Source organism: Rhinoderma darwinii, chromosome 5 (genome assembly GCF_050947455.1).
Source record: "Rhinoderma darwinii isolate aRhiDar2 chromosome 5, aRhiDar2.hap1, whole genome shotgun sequence".
NCBI lineage: Eukaryota > Metazoa > Chordata > Amphibia > Anura > Rhinodermatidae > Rhinoderma > Rhinoderma darwinii.
The window spans coordinates 12,328,939-12,350,959 of record NC_134691.1 but is presented as its reverse complement, the minus strand read 5'-3'; the positions used below and the strand labels follow the sequence as shown (position 1 = coordinate 12,350,959).

General features: G+C 43.1%; 1 long non-coding RNA gene across 1 annotated transcript; it reads left to right on the top strand.

Annotated features, from left to right (window-relative positions):
* Positions 1 to 4,415: 4,415 nt before the first annotated feature.
* Positions 4,416 to 12,852, top strand: LOC142652311 (uncharacterized). Its single transcript, XR_012847798.1, has 3 exons — positions 4,416 to 4,499; positions 5,195 to 5,293; positions 12,378 to 12,852. It is a non-coding gene; the product is annotated as an uncharacterized LOC142652311 (long non-coding RNA).
* Positions 12,853 to 22,021: the final 9,169 nt, after the last annotated feature.

The window sequence follows — 22,021 nt, the reverse complement described above, 5'->3', positions numbered from 1 at the left end:
TTATAGTTTGAGCAGTGGAGTTTGAATGAAGTTTGATTGTTAATTTAACCCCGACAGGAGCGCCCACAGTAATGTTCTGTTTGTGTATGTGGACTTTGTACGGCACTGACATAAATTTGTATCCATTTCCCGCCAACACCTGGATCGGGCACAGAGCCAGTTTTAGACAAAGTGTGGTCCTGGGCAATATTAAAAGTGGGTCTCGAAATGCTGAATTATGGTATCAATAGCACAGTCACATACTATAGTCACAGTCAATATAGAAAGACCAATATTACCAATAATACCACTATACAAGGCCCAATTAATGCTGCCACACCATGAACATTATACCATTTCTACTTCATAATTTCCTATACTGTTACCAAAAAAAACCCCACTTTATGAAGATCAATACTACCAGCATACAGTGACCATATAGTGGTAGATACCATTTCTATACAAGTACTCTGCAGACCATAGACAGTACAATTATATCCAATGACTTACAGTTGACGTCTTCTCTAATTGTTCACTTTTTCCGTATTTTCAATCCGGTCCAGACTGCCATGAAAACTTCTTCCGACCAGGACTTGTGTCTGCAGGGTTTGCTGCCCAGACATCTTTAGATCCTCGCTCTTCCTGCACCCTTCATAACTTTTTTCTAACCTACACAGGGCCTATCACTGTACCTGCTGTATTGCACAGTTTCCACAAATACTGTACTTCAGAAATAATGGTGTCATAACTATAGTTAATTCCACATGAAAAACTGCCACACAAACATCACACCCGAAAACAATAGTGCCTACAACAATACTAGTGGCAAAAAGATAGCGCCCGATATTGTACCCCAGACATTAGACACAGTAAAAGTGCCCCTGCCTTTGATTCCCACAAAGTAATAGTGCCCCCTTTTGTACCCCACACAGTAACAGTGCCCCACACACTAAAAGTTATCTCAGTGCCCCCAAACAGTAATAGTGCCCATTTCAGCCTAACAAAGTGCCCCACACATTAATGATGCCCGTCTTTGAGTGTCCCCTAGATTGTAATAATTCCCCTTTTGTAGCAACATTATCTTGATAATGCCCCCATTGTGCCCCTTACAAAGTAAAAATGCTCTCTTTGTGCCTCCTAGACAGTAATAATGCGGCTTAACAGTAATGCCTTCTGTCTGCCCAAAAACAGTAATAATGGCCCCTTTTTCTGCCAACGAAAAAATAATAATAATAATGCCCCCTTTGTGTTCCCTAGAAAAATATAAAGAAATTGTCATTTTTTTTATTGTGTAGGGGCAAAAAGGGGTTTGTTATTATTATTTTCGGGCTGAGTGGGGGTATTATTATTATTAATAAAACCCCCTTCCGCCTCAAAACAGTGTAAATAACACACTTTGTGCTCCCACCACATAAAAATGCCTCCCTTTGTGCTCCCTCATAGGAAAGAAGTGTCCCCTGATAGCATATAAAACATTTCTGTATGCTTCTGTATAAAATTGGAGACATACAGAGGTTCAGTATAGGGCTCACAGATCTCTATGGCAGCTCTTTGATGGATTTGTACTAAACAGAGCCGTGATATGACTGTGTGCATGAGTCCTCCGATAGGTCTTACTCCTTGGTAAATGACTGCGACGTCCCCCTTATACCGTATAGTCAGCATAACTGGAAACTCATTGTTGTGCCTGTCTCATGTCTCACACTTTCAGTAATTGGAGGGAAATTATCAGTTTTTCCTCCATGAAAATAAAGTGTATTCATCCTGCTGATTTTTTTTTATATTGTTTATGTCTTCAGTCTGAGTTAGATAATTGGAAAGAGTAAAAATGATTAATTTTCACTGATTTTATTTTCTAAATATAGAAACCATTTCCGTTAGTGTTCTGATTCGTATTGATGGAAATATAATTATATGTTTAAGGAACAGCTTGCTTTCTCTCTTTAAAGAAATATTCTCTTTTTGGTTGAGTTTGCACTATGGTACAAGAAAAACTGAAGGTAGGGTAAACACCCCTCCCCCACCGTCTTACCTTCTCCAACTGTTCAGTGTCCGCACACTGCATTCTTCCTGACCTGGCACCTATTCCATTCCGCTCCATTCAATGTTTATGGGACTAATTGAAACAGCCAAAAACTGTTCTCGCCTGTTTCCATCAGTCCCAGATTTTGACTGGAGCGCCACCACACATGCTTTACTGCCACTCCATTCAAAGTTCTCTTCAATGTCTCGTGCAGTAAGGAGAAACGGTAAGCTCGGGACCTTTATTCTAGTGATCTGTGGAGGTCCCACCAGTGGACCCCCAGTGATCAGACACTTTTTACCTATGCTATAGATGGATGATAATTGTACATAATGGTCAGGGGGATATCAATCAAGGTCTGGGGGCCCCCATTTAAATTTTTGCCTTGGTTACGGGGCCCGGGAATAAAATCTATCACGGGGACTGTAGAGGGTGATGTCAACCCACTTTGTCACCAAAGGATTTGACGTTGGGCTATTCCATGCAACGGAGTCTAAGGAGACCCCTGGCTTTAACATCTATACAGGGATCTGGACTTTGATGCAGGGGAACCCCAGGTTGCTAACCCCGGAGTGGACTCCCTTGACCCCTTTAGGACTGAGCATGTTTTGGCCTTCAGGACGAAGCCGATTTTTCAAATCTAACATATGTCACTTTATGTGGTAATAACTTGGGAATACTTTTACATATCCAAGTGTTTCTGAGATTGTTTTCTCGTGACATATTGTACTTTATGTTAGGGAAAAAAATTTGGTCAATAAATTAAATATTTATTTGTAAAAAAACACCAAGATTTAGATAAAATTAGCAAAAATTTTCAATTTTCGAAATTTAAATGTATCTGCTTGTAAGACAGATGGTAATACCACACAAAATACATACTAGTTTATATTTCCCATATGTCTACTTTATGTTTGCATCGTTTTTTGACCAAAAAACAGTAATTTTGCAGTTTAAAACTCTTTATTTTTCACGGCGTTCACCGTGCGAGTTCAATAATGGTATATTGTAATAGTTTGGACTTTTACGGACGCAGCGATATAAATTTTGTGTATTTTTTTTACATTACTTTAGAGAAATAAATGAAAAGGGTTTCTTTTTGGACTTTAAATATTTATCTCTTTTTTTCCACTAATAATAACTATTTACTTTTGTTTTTACACATTTTATTAGTCTCCCTAGGAGACTTGACCCAGCGATCGTTAGATCACTGGTAGAATACACTGCAATACTAATGTATTACAGTATATTGTCATTTTTACATGTTCCTGTAACAGCGCGATCGCTGTGTCTGTCCGTTAGTCCCGGGTGTCAGCTGTAATACACAGCTGACACCCGCAGCGTATGGCACAGGCTCAGCGCGTGACACGCTTCATATATCACCCCCCACACCACGACATGCTATTAAGTCATGGAGAGCAAAAGGTTTAATGTGCAGCGGATGGTGCAGAGTGAAAATTACAATTTTCCATGGATGTTCCATTTTAGTGCATTTATATGTTTTGCCACATATACCTCATAATAAATTAACCTTTGTTCTCCCGGGTATTGTGATGCCATATCTGTGGACGTAAACTGCTGTTTGGGCACGCTGTAGGGCTCAGAAGGGAGGGAGTGGCATTTGGCTTCAGAGAGCGCAGATTTTGCTTGGTAGAAGCTCTGGCGTTTTGCTGGTATTTCAGTTTATAATGTGGGGGCACATGTAGGCTGGGCAGAGTACATCAGGGGCATAATAAGAGGGTATAATAATGGGGTAAATAAATAATAATCCGCAGATATGTGGCCAGTGTCGCACTTATAAATGGCGCCCAATCCTATCCGCTTTTGGAACACTGCACATTTTGCATCGCCATATTCTGGGAGCCGTAACTTTTTTATTTTTCAGTCAAAAAAGCTGTGTAAGGGCTTGTTTTTTGCGGGACGGGTTGTAATTTGTATTAGTACTATTTTGGCGTACATGCGACTTTTTGATCACTTTTTATTGTATATTTTGAGAGGGGTGGTGACCAAAAAATAGCGATTCTGGATTTGTTTTTCGTTTATTTTATTTGCGGTGTTCACCGTGTGGGAAAAATAATATTATAGTTTTATAGTTGGGGTCGTTACGAACACGGTGATATAAAATATGTGTACTTTGTTTTTACGTGTTAATTTTTTTCCTATAATGAAAGACTTATTATAGGAAAATAAGCATTCTTTGTTTATGTCACTTATAACTTTTATTTTTACACTTTTTTTTAAAACATTTTCATTCTTTTTTTTACTTTTTGTACTTGTCCCACTAGGGGACACTTAGACTTGCAGCTTTGATCGCTGCTGGAATACATTACACTACACACGTAGTGTAATGTACTCTAACTGTCATTGTGACGTGACAGTCACACTGACAGGAAGCATCGGAGGACCGGCCGGAGGCTGCTCCTCCGAGGCTTCCGTACATGGCAACCCGGTTGTCATTGTCTGGCGTCCGGCTGCCATGGATATCATCGCCAGCCCTGTAATTTCACATGGGGTCTTCCGATCTGCGCTAAACAACTAAAGTGTGGCGATCGCAATCGAATGCCGCAATTAAGGGGTTAAGTGCCGAAATCAGCGGCAATGGGCCACTGATCGGCAACGGGGAATGCAGGGCAGACGCCCTCCACAGTTAACCTCCGCTGCAGTGTAGTGCCGTGCGGCGGTGAACTCTCAAAGCACTGACGTAACTGAACGTCGAGGTGCACAAAGTTACTGCACACATCGACGTGCAGTTACGTCAAGGTGCGGGAAGGGATTAATGACGGGCAACGTAAACAGGCGTAGTGCAGACTCAAAGACATAATGCATAGTCAGGTAAAGCAAAAATGTCAGGGCAGATGGCAATGGTTCATCACGGGTCACTAGTTAGAGTTCAGGGCAGGGGGTAGGCAAGGATGGTCAAAAAAACAAGCAGAGGTCAAGCACAGGAAATCCAAAAATAATATGGCAAATTATCACAAGACAAGGTTGGAGGAACCATATTGCTCTGGCAAGTAAAACAGGAAGAGGAGGACCCTTTACACCCAGGGAAAGCTGAGTGCAATAATTTGGCGCATGCTGTCCTTTTAAGAACTCTCAGGATCGACTGATCCATATTTAACTGCTGTTCACATGGAACCCTTCTCCACTTTGGCCTTCAAAGTTCTCGTTTGAATATTTGCTACTATGCATTAGGGCCCAGACAAAGAGCATCGGGGGAGTGGGAGGCCTTCAGGCGCAGACCTCGGAGAAGAGGAGCGGGATCAGCCATGAGAGAGAAGATGTCGGGAGCAGGTTGTTAGGGATCTGCCAGGTACTTCATCTAGGTATACTCCTGGGATTAATCAGTCCACACCTGAGGCCAGACCTGTTCGACTGACACCATCTCCCACCAACCAGGGTGGCAGGCTCAGGAGTGGGAGAGCCTATCGCGGCCTGGTCTGTCGGAGTTAGCTCCGCCCCCTGTCCTTTATTACCTGCCCTGTTCTCTCCTTCAGTGCTTGTAATTCTTTTGGATTCCTGGCCCCACTGCTGCTTGCTCCAGCCTGCTTCTGCCGTGCTTCTGCCTTGCTGCAGTTCTGCTTGACCTGCTTTGCTTTGCCCCTGGCTTGCTTCTGTCTCCGTGCCCGCTCGGGTGTACTCACTTCGTCCTGGTCCTGACTGTTCGTTCGCCGCTCCGTTTCCTCGTGGCGTTCCGTGGCTACTGCCCCTTCCCCTGCGTGTTCCCTGTTTGTTTTCCTGTGCACTTAGACAGCGTAGGGACCGCCGCCCAGTTGTACCTCGTCGCCTAGGGCGGGTCGTTGCAAGTAGGCAGGGACAGGGCGGTGGGTAGATTAGGGCTCACTTTCCCTTCACCTCCTTCCTGCCATTACATAATTACAAGCCCCTAACCTAGTCTACCATTTCTCCTACGCTGACGCTATCATGGACCCCCTTGAGACCCTGACCCAGCAGATGCAGGGCCTCTCCCTACAGGTCCAGGCCCTGGCCCAAAGGGTCAATCAGGGTGACGCTGCTTTAGTAGTACCCCTCACCTCACGTCTAGAACCCGACCTCAAGTTACCTGACCGGTTTTCAGGGGACCGTAAGACGTTTCTCTCCTTCCGGGAGAGTTGCAGACTGTATTTCCGCCTAAAGCCCCACTCCTCAGGTTCCGAGAACCAGCGGGTGGGTATCATCATATCCCGACTCCAGGAAGGGCCCCAAGAGTGGGCCTTCTCCTTGGCTCCTGACGCCCCTGAACTTTCCTCTGTTGATCGTTTTTTCTCTGCCCTCGGACTCATTTACGACGAGACTGACAGGACTGCTTTAGCCGAGAGTCAGCTGGTGACCTTACGTCAGGGTAGGAGACCGGTTGAGGAATACTGTTCTGATTTTAGGAAGTGGTGCGTAGCTTCTCAGTGGAACGATCCGGCCCTAAGGTGCCAGTTTAGGTTAGGATTATCTGACGCCCTGAAGGATCTGCTGGTTAGCTACCCCTCGTCTGACTCCCTTGACCAGGTTATGGCCCTAGCAGTACAACTTGACCGACGTCTCAGGGAACGTCAGCTAGAACGCTTCAGTGTGCTCCCCTCTGACTTTTCTGCGATCCCCCCCGAGGTCCCGTCTCCTCGCCCCTCCACGGAGGACTCGGAGGTACCTATGCAACTCGGGGCCTCCATGTCCCCTCGACAACGTAGGGAGTTTCGCAGAATGAATGGTCTCTGCTTCTACTGTGGGGACGACAAGCATCTACTGAACACCTGTCCCAGGCGCAAGAATAAGAAGCCGGAAAACTTCCGCGCCTAAGTGATCATCGGGGAGGTCACTTGGGCGCACAGGTATTTCCCGTTAATGTGAAACGCAATAAAATTTTGCTTCCCTTTCAGGTCTCGTTTGCTGGCCGGTCTGCCACGGGCAGTGCTTTCGTGGATTCTGGCTCATCTGCTAATATCATGTCTGTGGAATTTGCTATGTCTCTAAAGATGCCTTGTATTGATTTACCTTATCCTATCCCTGTAGTAGGAATCGACTCAACTCCCCTTGCTAATGGTTATTTTACTCAGCATACTCCTGTTTTTGAACTCCTGGTTGGCTCCATGCATTTGGAGCAGTGCTCTGTACTGGTGATGCAGGGATTATCGTCTGATCTGGTTTTAGGCCTTCCCTGGTTGCAGTTGCATAATCCCACGTTTGATTGGAATACTGGGGATCTCACCAAATGGGGTAGTGAATGTCTTATGTCATGTCTTTCTGTTAACTCTATTTCTCCCCGGGAGGAGGTAAACACGCTTCCTGAGTTTGTTCAGGACTTCGCCGATGTGTTTTCCAAGGAGGCCTCCGAGGTGTTGCCCCCCCATAGAGATTACGATTGCGCTATCGATTTGGTGCCTGGTGCCAAGCTTCCTAAGGGTAGGATATTTAATCTCTCTTGTCCTGAACGTGAAGCTATGAGGGAGTATATCCAAGAATGCCTGGCCAAGGGTTTCATTCGCCCCTCGACTTCTCCTGTAGGTGCTGGCTTCTTCTTCGTGGGGAAGAAGGATGGTGGTCTTAGGCCGTGCATTGATTATCGTAACCTGAATAAGGTCACCGTAAGGAACCAGTACCCACTTCCTTTGATTCCGGATCTTTTTAATCAGGTTCAGGGAGCCCAATGGTTTTCTAAGTTCGATCTACGGGGGGCATATAACCTTATCCGCATCAAAGAGGGGGATGAGTGGAAAACTGCGTTCAACACACCCGAGGGTCATTTCGAATACCTGGTCATGCCCTTTGGGTTGTGTAATGCCCCTGCTGTCTTCCAGAATTTTATTAATGAAATCCTGAGAGAGTACCTGGGTAATTTTCTTGTTGTGTACCTTGATGACATACTGGTGTTTTCCAAGGACTGGTCCTCCCACGTGGAGCATGTCAGGAAGGTGCTCCAGGTCCTTCGGGAGAATAATCTGTTTGCTAAGACTGAAAAATGTGTCTTTGGGGTACAGGAGATACCATTTTTAGGGCAAATCCTCACTCCTCATGAATTCCGCATGGACCCTGCCAAGGTTCAAGCTGTGGCGGAATGGGTCCAACCTGCCTCCCTTAAGGCGTTACAGTGTTTTTTAGGGTTCGCCAACTATTACAGGAGATTTATTGCCAACTTCTCGGTCGTCGCTAAGCCTCTTACGGACCTTACCCGCAAGGGTGCTGATGTCCTCCATTGGCCCCCTGAGGCCGTTCAGGCCTTTGAGACTCTCAAGAAGTGCTTTATCTCGGCCCCCGTGCTGATTCAGCCCAACCAAGAGGAGCCATTTATTGTGGAGGTTGACGCTTCCGAGGTGGGAGTGGGGGCCGTCTTGTCCCAGGGTACCAGCTCCCTCACCCATCTCCGCCCCTGTGCTTACTTCTCTAGGAAGTTTTCGCCCACGGAGAGTAACTATGATATTGGAAACCGCGAACTTCTAGCCATTAAATGGGCTTTTGAGGAGTGGCGGCACTTCCTGGAGGGGGCCAGACAACAGGTAACGGTCCTTACGGATCACAAGAATCTGGTTTTCCTAGAATCGGCCCGGAGGCTTAATCCTAGACAAGCTCGGTGGGCACTATTCTTTACCAGATTTAATTTCTTGGTTACCTATAGGGCTGGGTCCAAGAATATTAAGGCTGATGCTCTGTCACGTAGTTTCATGGCCAATCCTCCTTCCGAGAAGGATCCTGCTTGTATTTTACCCCCTGGTATAATCGTCTCTGCCACGGATTCTGATTTAGCTTCTGATATCGCGGCTGATCAGGGTGCAGCTCCCGGGAACGTCCCTGGGGACAAACTGTTTGTTCCCCTGCAATACCGGCTGAGGGTACTCAGGGAAAACCATGACTCCGCTCTATCTGGTCATCCTGGCATCTTGGGCACCAAACACCTCATTACCAGAAACTATTGGTGGCCTGGGTTGCCTAAAGATGTTAGGGCTTACGTCGCCGCTTGTGAGGTTTGCGCTAGGTCCAAAACCCCTAGGTCCCGACCTGCGGGCCTACTACGTTCCTTGCCCATTCCCCAGAGACCTTGGACCCATATCTCCATGGATTTTATCACCGATTTGCCTCCATCTCAGGGCAAGTCGGTGGTGTGGGTGGTAGTCGACCGCTTCAGCAAGATGTGCCACTTTGTGCCCCTTAAGAAGCTACCTAACGCCAAGACGTTAGCTTCTTTGTTTGTGAAACACATCCTGCGTCTCTGTCGTTTCTGACAGAGGGGTACAATTTGTTTCCTTATTTTGGAGAGCTTTTTGTAAAAAGTTGGAGATTGATCTGTCCTTCTCCTCCGCCTTCCATCCCGAAACTAATGGCCAAACGGAAAGGACCAACCAATCCCTGGAACAATATTTAAGGTGTTTCATCTCTGACTGTCAATTCGATTGGGTCTCATTCCTTCCCCTTGCTGAATTTTCCCTGAATAACCGGGTCAGTAACTCGTCAGGGGTCTCCCCGTTTTTCTGTAATTTCGGGTTTAACCCAAGGTTCTCCTCCGTCTCCCCTGGTTGTTCCAATAATCCTGAGGTAGAGGATGTTCATCGGGAACTGTGCACTGTCTGGGCCCAGGTTCAGAAGAACCTAGAGGCGTCCCAGAGCGCACAAAAGATTCAGGCGGATAGTAGACGTTCTGCTAACCCCCGGTTTGTCGTCGGGGATTTGGTCTGGTTGTCGTCCAGGAACTTGCGCCTTAAGGTCCCGTCCAGGAAGTTTGCTCCCCGATTTATTGGACCTTATAAGATCATTGAAGTCCTCAACCCTGTATCCTTCTGTCTGGAGCTCCCCCCATCCTTTCGCATACATGACGTCTTCCATGCCTCCCTCCTTAAACGCTGCTCCCCGTCCTGGTCCCCCTCGAGGATACCTCCTGTTCCCGTTCTCACCCCTGAGGGGGTTGAATTCGAGGTGGCCAAGATTATGGACAGTAGGATGGTCCAGGGCTCCCTCCAGTACCTGGTCCATTGGAGAGGATACGGGCCGGAGGAGAGGACTTGGGTACCTGCCCGGGATGTTCACGCTGGGGTATTGATCAGGAGGTTCCACCTTCTCTTCCCCACTAAACCGGGTCCCCTTAGTAAGGGTCCGGTGGCCCCTCATAAAAGGGGGAGTACTGTTAGGGATCTGCCAGGTACTTCATCTAGGTATACTCCTGGGATTAATCAGTCCACACCTGAGGCCAGACCTGTTCGACTGACACCATCTCCCACCAACCAGGGTGGCAGGCTCAGGAGTGGGAGAGCCTATCGCGGCCTGGTCTGTCGGAGTTAGCTCCGCCCCCTGTCCTTTATTACCTGCCCTGTTCTCTCCTTCAGTGCTTGTAATTCTTTTGGATTCCTGGCCCCACTGCTGCTTGCTCCAGCCTGCTTCTGCCGTGCTTCTGCCTTGCTGCAGTTCTGCTTGACCTGCTTTGCTTTGCCCCTGGCTTGCTTCTGTCTCCGTGCCCGCTCGGGTGGACTCACTTCGTCCTGGTCCTGACTGTTCGTTCGCCGCTCCGTTTCCTCGTGGCGTTCCGTGGCTACTGCCCCTTCCCCTGCGTGTTCCCTGTTTGTTTTCCTGTGCACTTAGACAGCGTAGGGACCGCCGCCCAGTTGTACCTCGTCGCCTAGGGCGGGTCGTTGCAAGTAGGCAGGGACAGGGCGGTGGGTAGATTAGGGCTCACTTTCCCTTCACCTCCTTCCTGCCATTACACAGGTAGACGAAAAATAGAGAAAATTGCCTCCAGCTCACCTTATTTAGCTAGCTTGCTTGCTTAGATAACTCCGCACGGACCCTCGTGTCGGCTCACGACAGATAGACAATGGCAAAGAAGAAGAGATGGATCCAGCGTAGATGTATGTAAAATAGAAACTAATTCCAAGTTTAATTAATCGAAAATCTAAAAATCAGGACTTCGTTAGGGATGTAGAATCCTGAGGTGTAAGGAGAAAATATCATAAGTAGAATGAGCCTACGCGTTTCTGACGCTTCCTGCGTCCTTAGTCATTCTGACGCTTCTGCTACAAGTACATTCTTGGTTTCATCTTTCCAGAGAATCTTGTTTCAGGACCGGGCGATCTGGGCGACCGTTCTATTGAGTGTGAGGTATCTTAAGATAAACCCTCTGTATTTACAACCCTGAAGACTTCTCTTGACTGTAGCCTGTGACAATGACACGCCGACCTCCACCAGAGTCTTAGTGACTTTACTAGATGTTGTGAAGGGAAATAATTCTGTGATCATCCACTTTAGTTTTCCTCTGGGGCCTTCAAGGCCTTTTGGTGTTGCGGAGCTCGCCAGAGTACTCCTTGTTTTTAAGACTATACCACAGTGTTGATTTGGCCGCTCCTTTTGTTTTTTCAGTCTGACGATGGCTGCCTGGTCTTGCATTGACACATCTTTGGACGCATATTGAAAGTTCCCTAGAACAGCAATCTTATGCAAAATAAATACTTGGTATCAACTCCAGACCTTTTATCTCTTTAATTTCTCATGAAATATCGACAGAACACCCTGCCATGAAACTGCTTATCAGTGAAATGTCCCATAAATTTTGAGCCTAAAGCCTCTTTTACACGGCTCAATTATTTGGCAAACGAGCGCTCATGTGATCGCTTGTTCCCGATTTATTGTAAAGAAAGGCAACGATCAGCCGATGAAAGAGCAAACGCTCGTTCTTCAGCTCATCGTATCGTTTATGCAGCAAGAAAAAATATTGTTGTCGGCAGCACATCTCCCGGTGTAAACGAGCGCCGTCTGAAAACGAGCGATCGTACTAACGAGCCCTCATCTCCATACATAGCTCCTTGAGAAAGAAGCAAACGAGCGCCGATCAACGAGCTGTCTTGTTGATCGGCACTCGTTTACACGGCCCATGTCGTGCCGTGTAAGAGGAACCTTAATGGTTAGTGCAATATTTTTGTAAAAACCCCGTGATCAATTCTGAAAGTCTACCTTTCCGTCACATCTTTATTGATTTGCTTTACATCCATTGTGGTGGTCTATAGAGGCTAAATTATGGAAATCGTCCCAATACTAAGACCTGACTGTATATGTGACATACTCCAGTGACCTCATGCTTTTCGATGGTCACAGTACTCTTTCGTGATTTTTAGTATTCTTATAATTTACTTAGTGTTACAACTTTATAAGGATCTACCTGCCCTATGCTATTTTTTAAGAAGAAGGAACAATACCTTCATTTACATTACTATTTACGTTGAAATGTAGCGTGACCGTATAATTATTCACAGTTTTGCTGGTGAAATATCACGGGTGCTAACGGAAAGAGTCATTATACGTGGTGATATATTTCCCTGGAAGTCAAGTAACATTGACAAATGCGTTGACCTTTCCTACGTCATTTGAAGGCAGTGAAATTACTCGCTTGTTAATTGTCTATTTTTCTTTGTAGCTCACCCGTCACGGAAATCAGAATCCCCAGCTCTCCGTAGATCATCATAAAGAAGACGGCCGGCTTTGTTCCCATTAAGTAATTAAGAAGTTTTATCATTAAAATGATATGAACATTGCTTGTTTCTAAAAAGAGAGCGCAAATGTAAGGCATGAAGAATAAGTCAAGAACAAGTCAGTGTGATTCTTGGAGGCAATGAGACCAAAGAAAAGCTTCAAGACATGAGCCATTGCATAATAAAAAATTAATTTATTTCCAATCTCGTAAAACTGGAAGCCATTGAACGGTTCATCGTGCATATTCAGAAGCACAATTGAATCAATGCATGAGGAATCCTAACAATTTCCAACCCTATTAGGACAAGTTTAGTGATTACATTTGGCACATAATATCTGTCGGCGTCATGCATATTTATGAAATCAAAGATTAGCTTGTGATTCAGAACAACTGGAAATAAAATTGTTCTCATCCGGAAGGTGTTTTATGCTTTTGATTGACAACTGATTAGTATCTTTAAATGTGATAAACATAACAAAATGACAATAAGGCCTTATTCACACGAACGTGTGTTACGTCCGTGCTACGTGTGTGAAAATTACACGCGTCGCACGGACCTATGTTAGTGAATGGGGCCGTTCAGACAGTCCGTGATTTTCACGTAGCGTATGTTCCCTGCGTAAGACTCACGACATGTCCTATACTTGGCCGTTTTTCGCGCATCACGCACCTGTTGAAGTAAATGGGTGCGTGAAAATCCCGCACGGCAAACGGAAGCACTTCCGTGTGCCGCGCGTGATTCTCGCTACCGTAGCAAAATAAATGAATGAAACAAGAAAAGCACCTCCTGGTTTTATGTTTGTAAACATAAAAACAGAGTGTCATCACGCTGCCATATGCCATATGCCATATGCAAAGAAATTACGCAGGCACGCATCACATACTGATGCCACACGGAACTGACACGTTCGTGTGAATAAGGCCGGGTTTACACGAACGTGTGCGTTTTGTGCCCGCAAAAAAGGCGGTGTTTTGCGTGCGCAAAAGGCACTTAACAGCTCCGTGTGTCATCACCATATGATGCGCGGCTGCGTGATTTTCGCGCAGCCGCCATCATTATGACACTCCGTTTGGATGTTTGTAAACAGAAAAGCACGTGGTGCTTTTCTGTTTTCATTCATACTTTGACTGCTGTTGCGCGAATCACGCGCGTCCCATGGAAGTGCTTCCGTGTGACATGCGTGGTTTTCACGCACCCATTGACTTCAATGGGTGCGTGATGCGCGAACAGCGCACAAATATAGGACATGTCGTGAGTTTTTTGCAGTGGACTCACGCTGCGCAAAACTCACGGACTGTCTGCACTGCCCCATAGACTAACATAGGTCCGTAAAACACGCGTGAAAATCACGTGCGTTGCATGAACATAATACACGTTCGTGTAAACAAGCCCTAAGGCCTAAGGGTATGTTCACATGGCCGAAAACACCCGAAAAACGGCCGAAAAATCGGAAGCAGAACGTCTCCAAACACCTGCCCATTGATTTCAATGGGAAAACGGCGTTCTGTTCCGACGGAGTGTTTTTCGCATAAAAAAACGGCTGCGAAAAACAAGTGCAGGACACTTCTTCTGACGATTTTGGAGCCGTTTTCCATAGACTATTGAAAAGAGCTCCAAAAACGGCCGGAAAAAACGCAGCGAAAATCGCGAGTGGCACAAAAAACGTCTGAAAATCAGGAAGTGTTTTCTCTTGAAAACAGCTCCGTATTTTGAGAAGTTTTTGACTCTGCGTGTGAACATACCCTAAAGCTTCCATTTGGGAATAAAAGTGCCCCTGTTTGTTGCCAAGCAATAGAGTGAACCCTTCTAAAATAAATCCTGCATCTCATATACTGTATTTCTCTGTACAATAAAACCTCCATGGTTAAACATAATAAAGAAATCAGTTGTTTGCACATAAAGATGTACCAGGTGAATGGCGGACACAGGCAGGGAAATGATAGCATCCCTACTGGGCTAGAGCAGTGAAAGGGTTAAAGGGGTTTTCCAGTTAGAAAAAATTAATGGCCTATCCTCAGGCTAGGCCATCAATATCTTATTAGTAGAGGTCTGATCGGCTGTTTTGAAGGGGCCAAGGAGTTCGTACGATTGCTGCTTCCCTTACATTCCTGTCACTGCTCATACTGGGAATCGCCGCTACAAGTGTGTATGCGATCCTCGGTATGGAGCAGGTAAGGAATGAAGGGGAAGCAGCACTCGCATAAGTACCGCAGCCACTTTAATACAGCTAATCGACGGGGGTTCCAAAAATCGGACCCCCGCCAATCAGATATTAATATCCTATCCTGTGCATAGGCCATCAATTTCTTGTAACTGGAAAAGCATTTTACTGGGAACATCACAGGTGGACTAGGAGAGTGAAGGCATTAATGGCAACATCTCTGGCAGTCTATGGCAGTAAAGGGGTTAATGATAACATTCCTGTTGGTCTAGGGTAATGAAGCCATTAGTAATGACATTCCTGGTGGTTTAGGGCAGTAAAGGGGTTAATTATAACATCACTGGTCGGCTAGGGCAGTGAAAAGATTAATGATAACATCCCTGGTGGTTCAGGGTAGTGAAGCAGTTTATAATGATATTCCTTGGAAATCCCTATCGGCAAAATTAGAGATGTGACCTGGGATTACCAAGTGGATGGACTGTTTTAAGGTAAAGATCAAACAATCCCTTAGATTCCGCCCCTGGCCGTACAACAAATTTAATTTTGACAGTGGGTCCACTTTTTGTCCTGTCTGTGACAATTTCTATGCGCTTCTAAGAGATGCCCAAGCATTAAAGAAGAACTCCACTTTTTTTTTTTTTTTATTGCACCCTCCATTTGTACATTGGTGTTTCAGTGCGGTGCTGTGTGCAGAAATACCTACCGATCCCCGCATCTTGTCTTTTAAGGGTCCAGCGACGCTCACGTGATCTTCCCTCTGACTTGTCCAGAGTCACTGTGCTTTTGAATAAACCGGAACTCAGGCTCTCAATGCATTCCTATGGGAGCCGGAACGAGGCCAGAACGAGGCTCCATAGGAATGCATTGAGAGCCTGAGTTCCAGTTTATTCAAAAGCACAGAATAAATCTTGCTTAAAAGTCCGTAAGTCTTATAGTCGGCAGTCAAGGGACCGGGCTGTGCCGGGCCCCCTGAGCACTTCTTACTTAACCCCTTCCCGACCCATGACATGCCAGCACATCATGGAGCGGGGGGGGGATGATGTTTAGAGCGGGCTCACGCGCTGAGCCTGCTCACTACACTCCAGGTGTCAGCTGTGTTTTACAGCTGACACTCTGCTCTAACGACCAGGAACAGCGATCACGCTGTTTCTGGCCATTTAACTAGTTAAATGCCGCCGTTAATAGCGACTGCGGAATTTATAGGAGATTTTCCGTGAAGGACATTTATGACAGATCCATAAATGTCATAAATGTCATATAGATGCAGGTCGCACCTCTGGGACCCGCACCTATCTCTAGAACGGGGCCCCCTAATCCCCATTCTAGCTTTGTGCACTCTCCCGGCCAATTAATGATTACAGAAGCAGCGTAGCATGTGAGCTACGCTATTTCCGTAACTCCCATAGAACTGAATAGTGATTATGGAAACAGCGTAGCTCGCATACTACGCTGCTTTCATAACTGCCATTCACTACTATGGGTGTTACAAAAACAGCGTAGCTCAGCGAGTTATGCTGTTTCCGTAACTCATCCATGTATTGCAGTGTATTGTACTGTTAAAGTCCCCTAGGGGAACTAATAAAATGTGTAAAAAGAAAAAGGTAGATACATTTTTACAGTGTAAAAAAAAATAAAAAAATATTAAAAGTTAAAAAAAACAACAAAAAAATACAAAAAATTGGTATAGCTGCGTTAGTAAAAGTCTGAACTATTACATTATACATTACAGTGAACGGCATAAAAAAACTAAAATTGAAAACAAAATTGTTGTTTTTTTGGTCACCTTAGTGCTAACAAAAATGAAATAAAAAGTGATCAAAAAAATCGTATGTACCAAAAAATGGTGCCAATATAAACTACAGCTCGTAATGCAAAAAATAATGAAGAAATATAAAACCTATGGCTCTTAGAATGAGGTGATATAGTCTTTTCTTTGTAAAACTTTTGTTGTCCAAAACTTGGGTGTGTCTTAGTCCGAAAAATACGGTAATTGTTAAATATGTTACAGACATGAAAAAAAAAGGAAATAAAAAATGCAAATTCAGTTTTCATTTTTTTTTTCTTTACAAATAACACATTGTAAAATACAATCTGTAATCTTTATTCACCCTCACATTGAAGCGACAGGATATTTTTTTTCTGCGGAATTGTTACTATCTAAAGGCTTCAGTTATTTTTCTCTCCCATTTCATGTGTTTTATTAAATTGCATTGATCCAACTGCTCATTCCGCTTCTTCCATCAATCGCTCATATTTAATAATTAGTTATATAACAAACAACTCGGAGGCTTTAAGAGACAGCGCCTGATCCAAATTCTACAACCTTCTTATCAAAATATTGAATGTTAATATGTTGGTCCGGCAAAGCTGCTAAATTAATTTTCTCAGTCAATATTTGGTGCGGATTGATGGAAGTAAATTCACAAAATAACTTCAGTTTTGTCTGAAATAGGAATTTATAGAATGGTTTATTAAACATTGATTTTTCATATTTTTTTTAAGCAGACAAAGCCAAATATTTAGACTATATATCTAAGGTCATTTTTACCATAACATTTTATTTTTGTTTGATTATTAGATGTAAGAAAAATAATTTGTTTAATTTTTTTTATGTTGTAGCAATTATACATTTTCTTTGGGCAGTCAAATTGTAGGGAAACGCTTCCTTCTTGCATTATCTTTATATAACAGTGCAGCAGTGGTCTGTGCTTTATGGCAGCTGCGATGAATAGGAGCTGATGTTCAGAAAAGTGTCCAGAGACTAAAACAGTCTCAAGGAAGAGATTGACAATGATAAGGGGGGAAAAAAGAGATACACCGAGCGTTTCTCTGGGGTAATGCCGCAGAAACAGGGTGGTCAGTGATAGCACTAGTGGGTATGTGTGGAATACACTCACCTTTTGGAGTTGTGCTAGTTGATCGCCACAACTCGATCATCAAGCATATGGAGCCTTGATGCTCCATGTATAGGCAGTCTGCTGGCCCTCAGAGTGGACACCGGCAGCTGGAGAATCAGCCGGAGTCGATGTGGGGAAGAGGTTCCAAATTATTTTGAAAAAATAATCACTCTTAGAAGAAGGCGCTCCTGTGCTAGTGTGAAGGATTGGACCAAATGCCCAGTCGAGGCAGAATATCACAATGCGTAGAAATGTATTTCTTTAAAAAAGACATGTGTAGTAAAACAACCTATGTCACAGAAACTACGCGTTTCGACCACAAACTAAGTTCTTCATCAGGCTTGTAGAATGATGGAAAAAATGCTCTCCTTAAATACCCACTTTGACCAGGAACCACTTCTGGGTCAAAGGTGCGGGTGACAGTCCAGAGTGGGAGTGGTGTATTCCTGTCACTTCATCGGTATCGATAAAAAGTTAAACAACAATAAAAAGATGATAAAATAAGAATGCAGCACATATACATTAAAAAAACAATGCTCAATGCGAAAAAATGCAGAAATTATTTAATTATCGAGGTGGACTATTACCGTTCATTTTAATGTACTTATATTCAATGACAAATATTTTTGCTGATATGTATAAATTCCTCTGATTCAAAACATAGTTGTACTTTTATGTTTCTCACAACGAAACCATAGGGAAATACAGATTATATGTTCCATGATCTGCGTCATGAGCGTCACTGTTGCTGAAAGCGCTGGACAGCTCCATGGGTTACAATTGGGCGTGTATGTCGGGAAACTCTATGTTGCTGAAAGTTTGGGCAGCTCCCTCTTAGTCAAGTAAAAAGTCTCCACGAGGGGGCGCTCTTGGTTTTAAAATTCATATATAAAAGCATAATGTAGCCAAATAGCAACTCTAGGTGGAATGGAAGAGTTATTTCAGGTCTCATCCGAACTAAAGGGTACTTCCAACTCGCAATATATATTATATATATATATATTCAATTTCATGATAAAAACTAGGGATTATCAAAAAATTTATAGCTTTCCAGGTTATAAATAATTAAATGAATATTCCATGATAAGGAGGAATTGTTTGTCCTCTGCATTGGTGAATGAATATTCAAGATCATACGGTCTCAATACTCTCATTTAGACCATCGGGAATGAGGGTATGAAGTTTGAAGATCCAAAAAGACTCCCGTTTGTTCAGCAAAGCTCCACGATCGTGAGTATCCTTTACTATGGTTTCTATTGGTGTCATTTTTACCTTCTCAAAATTAGATTTATGATGCAAAAAAAGATGTCTGGATAGGCTATGTTTCAAAAAAACAATTTTCATGTTGCGTCTATGGCCATTTAGTCTACAACGTAATTTCTGTGTTGTGCGTCCAACGTACTGAATACCACACTATTTTGCCTAAAGGTCTATCTTTTTGCCCAGTACCAAAGGCTGACGACTTTCAGATCTTTTTAGATCTCAATCATTTTTTTACAAAACTCATGCTGCAGAGGCACTTTGCTATAGAAAAAAAAAAAGAAATATATAGAAGAAGTGAATACCATAACAGCCCCAACAAGTTACATCCATCTACCCATTCAAGGGAAGTCGAAATTTTACCCCTTGTATCATAGGCAAAATTATCTGGAGACATTCTATGCGCTTGTCTCGAATGATCTAAAAAATACTATCAAAATCATACCTTTACACTACAATTTGAATAGGAAAGAACTAGCAGCCCTAAAAGGGCTCAAAGAAAATGTAGGCCTAGTGATCAAAGCGGCCAACAAATGAGGGGGAATAGTGGTCCAAAATAGGGAAGAATATGAGAAAGAGGCCAAGAGGATATTATCAGACACATTATGTTATCAGGTACTAAAAGAAGACCCCACCATCATTTATAAAAAAGGATTTTGACACACTCATGGAACAGGCATACTCTAAGGGGCTCATTAATAAAAGAGAAAAAAACTTTTTATCAGTAGAGAACCTAACAACACCTTTTCTCTACCACCTCCCCAAGGTGCACAAAGATAAGAAAAACCCTCTGGGGTGACCTATTTTATCGGGGATCAATTTACTGACTTATCAACAATCCCATTTTATTGATTTCCACCTGCAGGATTTGGTGACTAAATTACCTTCTTATTGGAAAGACTCCACCAGTTTAATTAGAGATCTCAAGGCACAAAGGTGGAGGAATGATTAAAAAAAATTTAACACTCGATGTGACATCTTTATATTCCAACATCGAACACAAATTAGGTCTAGAGGCCATCAGATATTATCTATATAATGAAGGAATTATGCCCAAGGAGCAGAGCAATTTTCTATTTGAAAGCCTGGAATTTATCCTGACGAAGAATATCTTCAAATCTAAAGATAAGCTTTACTATCAAATCAAAGGAACGGCGATGGGAACTAGGGTTGCCCCGAGCTACGCTAACCTGTTCATGGGTCGCTTCGAGACCCTACATATTATGGATGGACACAAATATAATGACAGAATTGTTTATTCCAAAAGGTATATCGATGACCTGTTCCTTTTATGGGCAGGGTCGATGGGGGAGGCGTCAATGTTTATAGAGGGTTTGAATCAGAATAATTAGGGACTTAAATTCACCCCCACATTATCCAGAACTAAGATAGTGTTCCTGGACCTTGAAATAGGTCACAGTAAGAATTTCTTCACCACCAAAACCCATTTCAAGGAAGTAGACACTAATAGTTTCCTTCATTTTAAAAGTGCCCATTATAAAAAATTGACCAGTAATATCCCATTTAGTCAGTATAGAAGGGTACGAAAAAACTGCTCTTCAATATCCAGGTATAAGGCACAATCAAAGATATTGGATAAGAGATTTAGGGATAAAGCTTACCCAAAAACCTTAATAAAATGTATGTATAAAGACAATTTATCTATACCACAAGAGCAGTGTCTAGGAATAGGAACCATTCCTAAAAAAAAGAGCGAAGGAGGTGAAAATTTTTAGCGGAAACTTTATCACTACATTTACTGCTTGGGAATAAATTAATTAGAAATTCCTTAAATAAACACTGGGGAATTTTACTCAAAGATCCTATATTGAACAAATGTATTCCCCAAAAGCCATGCATTACTTTTAGACATGGGAGAACCATTAAAAATATTATAGCTCCCAGTAGACCTAAAATAGTAAAAAAATCCACAAAAAAAACATACAGTTCTTTCCCCAGATCAGAGGAGTTTTCAGGTGTAGGAAGAAACAATGCCTGTGCTGTAACAATATAAAACCTAAGAGTAAAACTATCATATCGTATACAACTAAAGAGGAATTCAAGATCAAGACCTTTTTAAATTGTAGTTCAGATTATATCATCTATGTGATTGAGTGCGAGTGTGGTATTCAGTACGTTGGACGCACAACACAGACATTACATTGTAGACTAAATGGCCATAGACACAAAACGTAAATTGGTTTTATGAAACATAGCCTATCCAGACATCTTTTTTTTCATCATAAATATAATTTTGAGAAGGTAAAAATTACACCAATAGAAAGCATAGTAAAGGATACTCACGATCGTGGAGCTTTGCTGAACACACGGGAGTCTTTTTGGATCTTCAAACTACATACCCTCACTCCGGATGGTTTAAATGATAGTATTGAGACAGTATGATCTTGAATATTCACTAACCAATGGAGAGGACAAACAATTCCTCCTTATCATCGAATATTCATTTTAGTTATTTATAACCTGAAAAACGACACATTTTTAGATGGTCCAAAGCTCGATTATTAATTGCGAGTTAGAACTACCCTTTAGTTCGGATGAGACCTGAGATAACTATTCCATTCCACCTAGAGTTGCTATTTGGCTACATTATGCTTTTATATATGAATTTTAAAACCAAGAGCGCCCCCTCGTGGAGTCTTTAAACTCAACTAAGGGGCAGCTGTCCCAACTTTCAGCAACATAGAGTTTCCCGACATACACACCCAATTGTAACCCATGGAGCTGTCCAGCACTTTCAGCACTTCAGAGAAGCGTCCCCTGACAACAGTGACGCTCATGCCGCAAATCATGTAACATATAATCTGTATTTCCATATGGTTTAATTCTAAGAAACATAAAATACAACTATGTTTTGAATCAGAGGAATTTATACATATCAGCAAAAATATTTGTCATTGAATATAAGTATATGAATATAAGTACATTAAAATGAACGGTAATAGTCCACCTCGAACTATAATTTCTGCATTTTTTAGATAATTTGAACATTGTTTTATAATGTATATGTGCTGCATTCTAATTTTATCATCTTTTTATTGTTGTTTAACTTTTTATCGATACCGATGAAATGACGGGAATACACCACTTCCACTATGGACTGTCACCCGCACCTTTGACCCAGAAGTGGTTCCTGGTCAAAGTGGGTATTTAAGGAGAGCATTTTTTCCATCATGGTCGAAACGCATAACTTCTGTGACATATGTTGTTTTACTACACATATATTTTTTAAAGAAATAAATTTCTACTC